Source organism: Berghia stephanieae, chromosome 5 (assembly GCF_034508935.2).
Source record: "Berghia stephanieae isolate SIO BIC M18660-M18661 chromosome 5, UCSD_Bste_1.3, whole genome shotgun sequence".
In the NCBI taxonomy this organism is placed as follows: Eukaryota; Metazoa; Mollusca; class Gastropoda; order Nudibranchia; family Aeolidiidae; genus Berghia; species Berghia stephanieae.
Genome location: NC_088364.1, coordinates 23244804 through 23254279, shown reverse-complemented (window position 1 = coordinate 23254279; position 9476 = coordinate 23244804). Strand labels below are relative to the sequence as shown.

General features: G+C 38.3%; 1 protein-coding gene across 3 annotated transcripts in view; it reads left to right on the top strand.

Moving 5' to 3' along the window:
- LOC144972617 (17-beta-hydroxysteroid dehydrogenase type 6-like) overlaps nucleotides 1–700 on the top strand; it is a 99370-nt gene extending 98670 nt beyond the window's left edge. For all 3 annotated transcript variants that reach the window (XM_078914056.1, XM_078914054.1, XM_078914055.1), the window contains exon 8: nucleotides 1–700. This exon is cut by the window's left edge and continues 1000 nt beyond it. The gene's annotated coding sequence lies outside the window, so the exon portion shown is untranslated.
- The last annotated feature ends 8776 nt before the right edge of the window (nucleotides 701–9476 follow it).

Below are 9476 nucleotides of genomic sequence, written 5' to 3'. Positions count from 1 at the left end.
AAATTTATATATATATATACTAGTAAAAAGCCCGCAATTTCGGGGGGAAAGCACAATTTTTATTCGATATTGTACCCACCATCATTTAATGAGGGCAGATTGGTAAACAACGTTGTCTGTGTAACTTAGTACATCCTCTGTTGATTTTTCTGTGTGGCCCAACATGAAGTGTAAGCCCTGACCCGTGACACAGCAACATACAGGTGTCCGTGTGTGAAAACAGTTTGTGGTAAGAAAATCAACTGCGAAAATAAACCTGAAGTAGCAGACGTGAGCAGAGCTTAAAGACGATCCTGGGATCGATAACTTACCTTACAGTATTACGGTACTCTGGTGATCATGAATGGTGGCGTTTGTATGCACATCCACTGGAGGTGTACAAAAATGCACCGTTTTTATGCACCCCCGTTGGCGGTGCTGGTTGATTAATGAAAATGTTGCTGCTTGAAGCTCGAAGGACAAAATAACGATAAGTGTTGAATTGTAAGTCTCAATTTAATAGACGAAGACAAACTGTGGACGTTTCTGATTTCCCCTTTATCAACAAAACACGACGAATAAGACACTAAGGACGAATGAGAGATGTGTAGAATGAATTGCGTAGATAAGGTAAATAGACCTAAACAATGATGGGACAGGAAGTTTTTGAAAAATAACAATAACAACAACAACAACAACAAAGAAGAAGAAGAAAAAAAAACCCAATAAAATGACAAAGGCGCGGTAAACGAATACACTGATGATAATGATAAAATATTATAAAATGATAACAATCGACGTTTACATATAAATGCACGTCGATAACATTGAATGGTACCGATGTTGTTTAAAAAAAATAAATAATAATACTAATAATAAAATAATATAATATAATAATAATAATAATAATAATAATAATAATAATAATAATAATAATAATAGATTAATTTAAGGTTTTAAATATATGTCCAGTAACTATAACAACAAAAATGATGTATTTCTCAATAAAATAAACTTTTTTTAAATGTCCACATTTTTTAAATGTCAATGCGATTGAACTGAGTACTTTCAAGGTTAGAGTCTGACAGCTTATCCACTGCGCTACGGAGCCAGCTGACTGTTCATAACTTTTAATAAGGTCTTTCTAAAACCTTATTTTACCTTCAATGCAACTTCTATTTTCTGGTTTTAAATTTCAATTCTTTAGATTATTATTATTATTAATTAATTTATTACCAAAGAAGTTAAACCTAAGAATTATCGACCCGAAACCATCACAGTGAAAGCATCAAATGGGCAATAATAATACTTGATGTCATAAATAGATGAAAACTGCTGAAAACTTAGTGTAGATCTGAAATCCGTAAAGTGAATACATTATTTCGAATGCAACGATTTGCGTAAAAAACGCCAAACTGACAACTTTTTACAGTATCGAAATTGATTGTTTTTGAGAGTGTTAGTGTCGTCGGTACATGTTTTATGATATCTGTTTGACTCGACGAACTTTCAAACTGACTTTAAATTATAAAAGGAAATCACAGATGACTTCTTGCTGCTGTCACTAATGATTTATACTTATACCGACATCCCTTATTTATTATTTTTTGTATTTATTTTCAATCCCATTGTATTTATTTTCCAACAACAGTCTACACGTTTTTATATTTCACTTTCTAAACTGCATTACACTGTTCCTCCCCACCTACCCTCTTTTCACTTAATTAATTGCGCACCTATTAGAAATATCAAGCATTCTATTTTAATTCGTGCTTCCTTACAAAGGAGCATACAACCAGTGTTTTGTTTATTCATCTTTACTACGCCACTACCACATTATCTCATTCATCAGTGGTGTTTCATTCATCCTGTTTTGTTGATAAAGGGGAAACCCGAAACGTCTGTTTTTGTAATTAAATTGAAGCTTACATTCAATTTCACATTATTATTTATTTCTTCGAGCTTTGAGCAGCTACATTTACAGTGAATACATTATTTCGAATGCAACGATTTGCGTAAAAACGCCAAACTGACAACTTTTTACAGTGTCGAAATTGGTTGATTTTGAAAGTGTTAGTGTCGTCGGTACGTATTTTATGATATCTGTTTGACTCAACGAACTTTCAAACTGACTTTAAATTATAAAAGGAAATAAAGTTATCTGTTTATCTATCTGTAAAAAATACATTTCCAATTTTCAAATCTTTCAGTAGAGTTGTGCGCCGTATAATTTTTTTTTATTGACTCAAATAAGCACAATGTTCTCCACAAAGCTATATTTTTTAAAGAAAGGATATATTATATATATATATATATATATATATATATATATATATATATATATAATATAATATATATATTATATATAATATATATATATATTATATATATATATATATATATATATATATGTATATATAAATCTAGCAATCAATTTCAGAATTTGGAAAGTTTATTACGTTGGCCGTATAAACTCTCTGGTAGAGTAAGCGTGAATACTAGAATTGCTTAAATTGTTTCAAATTATATTATTTATCTTGAAATAAGGTCACCTGGTCTACGATTTCACGCAGAGACAGAACATCAAGAATAATTTTACTTCAATGTTATTCTACATATTAACTGATCCTAGGTAAACGCTTGTTCTAGACAATATTTTGCATTGGTTTAGGTTTTGGGTTATCGGACTTGTAAACATTATATTTTATTCATATATTCTGAGCAATAAATTATTGAAACAATAAATACCTTCAGCTTTTTGTCAATGTTTCATTTGATAATTTGTGCTTTTTTACATAAGATTGTCAAACAATAGTACTGACCCATGGCGTTGGCACATGTTGGTCAGTACCGACCGAGCCATGGGCGTTGGCGCCTGTACTGAAGATGAAAGGTTACGAACAAGTAATAACAAAAAGCCAAAATTGTGGGAAAATATCATTTTTTGAAGTAAATTGTTCTGAGACAAATAAATCCGCTCCTCCCGTCCCGTACTAGTCACTTCTTTTGCCAGTTTACGTAATATTTATGCAAATTTATGAATTAAACAAGTGGGATTTTACAAACCTGTGAAAATAACAAAGAATTTCGTTCTCTCAATAAATTATCGGAGACTACGCTTTGATTGACTCAATACAACAAAATAAAATGAAAAGATAAATCATAATTCCATGCGACGGTTACGAAAAGTGAGTTGCTAAGCGAAGGAAGCAAATGATCCCATTGTTCTATTGAATACAACTCACTTTCTTTCTGGTCACAACAAGAGATGAAGTGAGTAGAAAAGTGCCAGAAGACAATAAAGAATAAAAAAAAATTTCTCGGCGGTGATGGGGGTTTGAACCCGCGACCTTATTGGTACGACAACTCCGCCTGGCCGGTGAGAGCGTGGCTCTACCGTATGAGCTATCCACGATCCCCCCCCCCCCCCCCCCAAAAAAAATAAATTAAATCGTATCAAACTCAGGTCATTCTTGGAGGTCATTCCGACTACCAGAGATCGCGGATCTAACACACACAACCTCCGCGAAGTTAGTTTGGCCAGCTATTACCCCCTCTTGGATCTTCGACCTTGTCGCTGGTGAGGGGGCTTGAGGCACACGGAGGGCTAAGGTGTAAATCCCGGTTGACCGTCACGAGACCATCCCGGGTATCGAACCAACGAGCCACATGAGCTGCTCGTCCCGGTGTGTGACTAAAGAAGATCCAACGCGGTGACCGAATAGCAGCCGATATCCCGGGCGCCACACTACTATGTTCATGATGGTTCCTATACAGCATTTTCAATGGCGAAGCGGTCTGCCGCCTAGCCAAATAATGCCGCGTTCGTGTCGCCAGGGTCTCGTCACGTTCGAAAAGAAAGCAAGCGTCCCAACACACTTTCGATTCGCGGCCTGCCGAATGAGAAAAGCGATGTCGGGAATAGCGACCTGACGCAGATATTGTCCCTCAACATCGAGAGCCAGAGTATGGCAAAAAATGAGCTTTTGTCAAAGCTACTGGCCGCCCATAGCATAGATATCCTCCTATTACAGTAGACCCACCTTTCAGGCGCGCAATCTTCCCGATTCCAGATCCCAAGCTATACGGTGGTCCAACGAGAGGACACTTCGAGGCTCAAAGGAGGGGTTAGCGTTTACGCTAAAGAGCCATCGAAGGTAAGAGTCATAAGAGAGCGTAACGGACAGCAATGGGGTGAACCGATTTTCCGTGGAAGTAGGTGGACTGTGTTTGCATAATATTTACAAACCACCTAGAGCGACTTGGACTACAACACCGATACCGGTGGTCAGCCATCCTTCCATCTGTCTGGGAGACTTTAATAGCCACCATCACGAATGGGGCTACCGAGACTGCAACGAGGCAGGAAGACAACTCCGCTCATGGATGGACTGTAACGATCTACACGTAGTGTACGATCCTACAGCCAAGGGTACCTTCAGGGGTACCCGCCATAAGAAGGAGTATACTCCAGACCTCACCCTCGTTACGAAAGGCGCGAACGGTGAACCGCTGCAGGTAAAGCGAACAGTCCTCGGGGACTTTCCGCACAGCCAGCACAGGCCGGTTCTTGTCACAGCGGGGGTGACAATACCGAGGGTGTAGTCTCTCCCACTTTGCAGATGGAACTTCGGGAAGGCTGATTGGGAGGAATTCAGTTCCTATATCGAGCAGGTTTGCCCTGCCATTCCTCCCAAGTCCGAGAATATAACCAGATTTAGCAGGCTACTGGCTAAGAGCGCTCAACGTTCTATTCCACGGGGCAAACGAAAATTCTACACCCCTTGCTGAACGGCAGAGTCGGAAAAGCTGTACAAAGAGTACCAGCAGACCCAGTACCAGGACGTAGCCGATAGACTACTTCAGTCTCTGGCAGAGGGAAGGAAGCAACGTGGCAGGAGACCGTGGAAAGTCTCGACTTTACACACTCCAGCCGCCACGCTTGGCGTTTGATAAAGCAATTGGATCCGGACCAGAATTACGCGAAGGCTGCATCGGAATGTGAGGCAGACACAATTGCCAAGAATATTAAGAACCGTAGCAAACGGGTCCTAATCATGCTTTTGAGCGCGGCGTCCGCAAGGCGTACCGTACTATTTTGGACTCGCTACCTGCGGATGAGTTGGATCGAGAAGTGGGTGCAGCCATTAGCGATGTGAAGAACGGTAAAGCAGCAGGGATAGACGGCGTATATCCCGATATGGTGACGCATCTGGCTGTCATCTGCATTTTTTGCGGCCGCAAATGGCAATTTGCGGCCGCAAATATCAGGGCGATCCGCAAATTTCCCAAAATTGGCAAATCGTGGCAAATTTTTGGAAAATTGGCAAATCGCGTGCAAATTTTTGGGGAAAAAAAAGAAGCGGAGCAAAATAACGAAAAAAAAGTGCGACACTTGAGAAATGTTGCAGCTTTGCCTGGGCTCAAACCAAGGGAAGCTACTCTCTACGGATAATGATCCTTTAAAATCTTTGTAACAACGCTAATCACAGTCATTTCATTTCTCAAGTCCTTAAATGTAAAAAATTGTCTTTTATATAATTTTTTTCTGTATCGCGTGTTAATTTTTACTGAAACGCTTAGTTTTCCTCCGCAAATTTTTTGGCAAATTTTGGTCTTTTTGGCAAATATCTTGGCAAATTTTGGGGTTTTTTTGGGCAAATTTTGGCAAATTTTAGGTCCCAATTTGGCAAAAAATGCAGATGACAGATCTGGGCCCCAGGGCAGGGGCCTGGCTGGCAGAGGCAATGTCTGACGTCGTGCAAAAGGAAAGCTCCCACAAGTGTGGAAGCATGCGAAGATAGTTGCCATCCTGAAGCCCGTGAAACCGGCGAAGGAGGCCGACAGTTACAGACCCATATAATAATAATAATAATAATAATAATAATAATAATAATAATAATAATAATAATAATAATAATAATAATAATAATAATAATAATAATAATAATAATATTCATCCAAAAAAATGGAAATTCGTTTACAGACGTGGCATGCATAAAACGTAAAAACACAAAGTTGAGAATCTATGGCGACAATGAACTGTTTTCCACCGCAAACGACCTTCTTGGCAGTAAGAAATCCACACCCCTTCCAGCGTCTAGAAATAACACCGAACTAGCTCAAAATTTTGCCAACTATTTCCACGGCAAGATAAAATCCATTAGGGAAAACTTAGACAATACATCATCATCATCGTCACCGAGCTTTGGACCATTCCATGGAACGCCACTACATGTTTTCGATCCAGCCACTGAGGATGAAGTGAAGTCAGCCATTTTAGATAGCCCATCAAAATATTGTGACTTAGTAGACCCCATCCCAACTAGTATTCTTAAGGCTTGTATTGAAGAACTGTTACCAACAATAACTGAACTTATAAATAATTCGTTGGTCTCAGGTAGTGTCCCCGACTCGTTTAAACGTGCCATTGTTAAACCACTATTAAAGAAGTCCGATCTAAATGTAAACGAACTGAAAAATTACAGACCTGTCTCCAACCTTCCATATCTATCCAAAGTGCTTGAACGCATTGTGTTAAAACGACTTTTGTATCATATCCATCTAAATAATTTAAGTGAAAATTTCCAATCTGCCTATAAATCACATCATAGCACTGAAACTGCCCTTTTAAAAGTATGCACTGATATTCTTAATAGTATTGACAAAAATCATGTCTGTTTATTGACTATGTTGGACCTTTCGGCCGCATTTGACACATGATCACGAGATACTTATTAAACGATTAGAAATTACTTTTGGAATAAGAGACACTGCGCTTAGTTGGTTTAAATCATACCTAACATCAAGATCTCAGTCGGTTCTGATCGATGGCGCAGTATCAGAAACATTTCCTCTAAATTACGGCGTTCCGCAGGGGTCTGTCCTTGGTCCTGTTATTTTTACTCTTGATACTCAACCTCTTTCGGATATTATTGTTAAAAATAAATTAATGTATCATTTCTATGCTGATGACACTCAGATCTATATAAGCGATATCCCTAGTAATATCCCATCATTGATTACCCGTGTTGAATTCTGTATTAGAGATGTTAAATGCTGGATGGAAATTAACAAGTTAAAGCTGAATAATGAAAAGACAGAGGTGATGGTGTGTGGTAGAAAAAGTGTTTTGAAAGATGATTTTCTGAAGTTTACTCTAAATATAAATGGGTGCACAATTAACCTCTCAACGTGTGTGAAAAACCTCGGGGTAATGCTAGATCAACATATGACTATGCAGGCACAGTTTGATTCTCTATGTAGAAGTTTGACAATAGGATTAAAAAGAATTGCTTCAGTTAGACCTTTCCTAACAAGAGAAGTAACATGCAAACTAATAACATCTTTCATACTATCTAAAATAGATTACTGTAATTCGTTAATCTCGAATGTAAGCAACGATAAAATATCACGCCTTCAAAGTATCCAGAATGCGGCTGCTAAATTGATTTTAAGAAAGAAGATAACATCCTACTCGTTGCCACTTTTGTATGAGCTGCATTGGTTACCAGTTAAAGTGAGAATCGAATTCAAACTAGCAGTATTGTGCTATAAGTGCCTTAATGATCAAGCACCATTGTATATTACTGAATTTTTAGAAACGTATAAGCCAACGAGGAGTCTACGTTCTGCACTAGATTCTACAAAATTAATTGTTACAAATAAATATAAATATAAATTTTACGGCGGCAGATCGTTCAGTCACGTCGGACCTTCCATCTGGAACTCTCTTCCTAAAAGAATAAGAGAAGCGCAGTCCTTATCAATATTTAAATCAAAGTTAAAACACCATCTCTTTGTTAAAACACATCTTGATTAATGCATCTTTGTAATTTGACCCCAATATGAATGTTAATTTAGTTTATGTTATTATATCATTATTTTATATTATTTCCGTATTTGACATAGCATGTGGATGTATTATAACATATCTTGTATTAATGACTTTATGTTTAGTTATTACATTGCTGTATAATGATAATATTATGTTGATGTAGTTTGTATAATGTTTCATTTGTATCATAATGTCACTGTATTATTGTTTCGCGCATTGAGCATCACCCAGTGATGAAAATGAGCGTTATAAATGTCATGTATTATTATTATTATTATTATACATACATACATATATATATATATATATATATATATATATATATATAATATATATATATATATATATATATATATATAAAATTTTATTATTAATATTATCAATACAATGTAAAAATATACAACCAAGAACCAATAGCAACACCTTATATATTAATTTAATAAATTGAGATAGGCCATACCTCTGGCCTTAAGTCCGAACTTGTGGGTGTATTTAAAAGATAGTATTTAATTTAAATCACAGTTGTGCGTTAAAAATTCGAACACCATGTGGCAAAAATGAATTAAGGTGACGTGTTGTTTTGTTTTTATAGATATAAGGCGACGGCTCCTCATGGAGAACTTAATATATTTGCGAAGGGGGTGATCGCCATCCTTCATAACTTTCTCCATTTTACTAAGACAAAATCTCTTGAACAGTTCTTTCACATTGTTAAATTGGGTGAGTATAACTCCTGGCTTTATCAATTATCCGATCAATTTTCTTAATGTCGCAAATACTGGCATTTCCACACCATACAAAAAATAATAACCGTCTCTACTGAGCTGTCTTTACAAATTGTTGGTCCTAGACGCCACCCGAGCAGGCGGGCTTCAGGGAAGGGAGGTGCGCCACGGAACAGGTCATTGCAGGTCAACAGCAAACAGGTGCTGTATTTATAGACCTATCAGCGGCGCATGATACGGTCTGGTGCGAAGGGTTAATGCTCAAACTTGCAAAGATCATAAGGTGCAAAAAAACCTTGAAGTTGTTCTCTTCTATCTTAGGGGAAAGACAATTCCACGTCGCGATGTGAGACGCCACAAGTAAAGTAAGGAAATTGAAGAATGGGGGTCCCTCAGGGTTCGGTACTTGCGCCAATGTTGTTTAACGTTTACATTAGCGATATGCCGAACACTTCCTCCCTGAGGCTGGGATACGCGGACGACTGGGCACTCGTTAGTAAAGTGTGGAACCGTCTCGAGAGCGTACTCGGCGAGGACGTCACCAGACTCAAATCCTACTTCGACAAGTGGTACCTGAAGATGAACACTTCAAAACCCGTGGCCACTGCATTCCACCTATGCAGTGCATAGTCGGGGACCAGCCACTCCCATATGAGCCACATCCAAAATATTTAGAGGTGACATTGGATCGCAGCCTTACCTATCGGATGCATCTCGAATGAGTTGCCCGGAAGATAGAGAAACGCGACAGTCTTCTGAGGAAGCTGGTGGGATCGACTGGGGCGCTAGCCAAGCGCTCCTGAGAACGTCCGCCCTGGCACTATCTATTCCACCGCGGAGTATTGCGCTCCAGTGTGGGGTAGAAGCAGAAACGTTGAGAAGGTGGATGTAAAACTTCGCAAGTCGATGCACATAGTGTCAGGAACGCTGGCAAC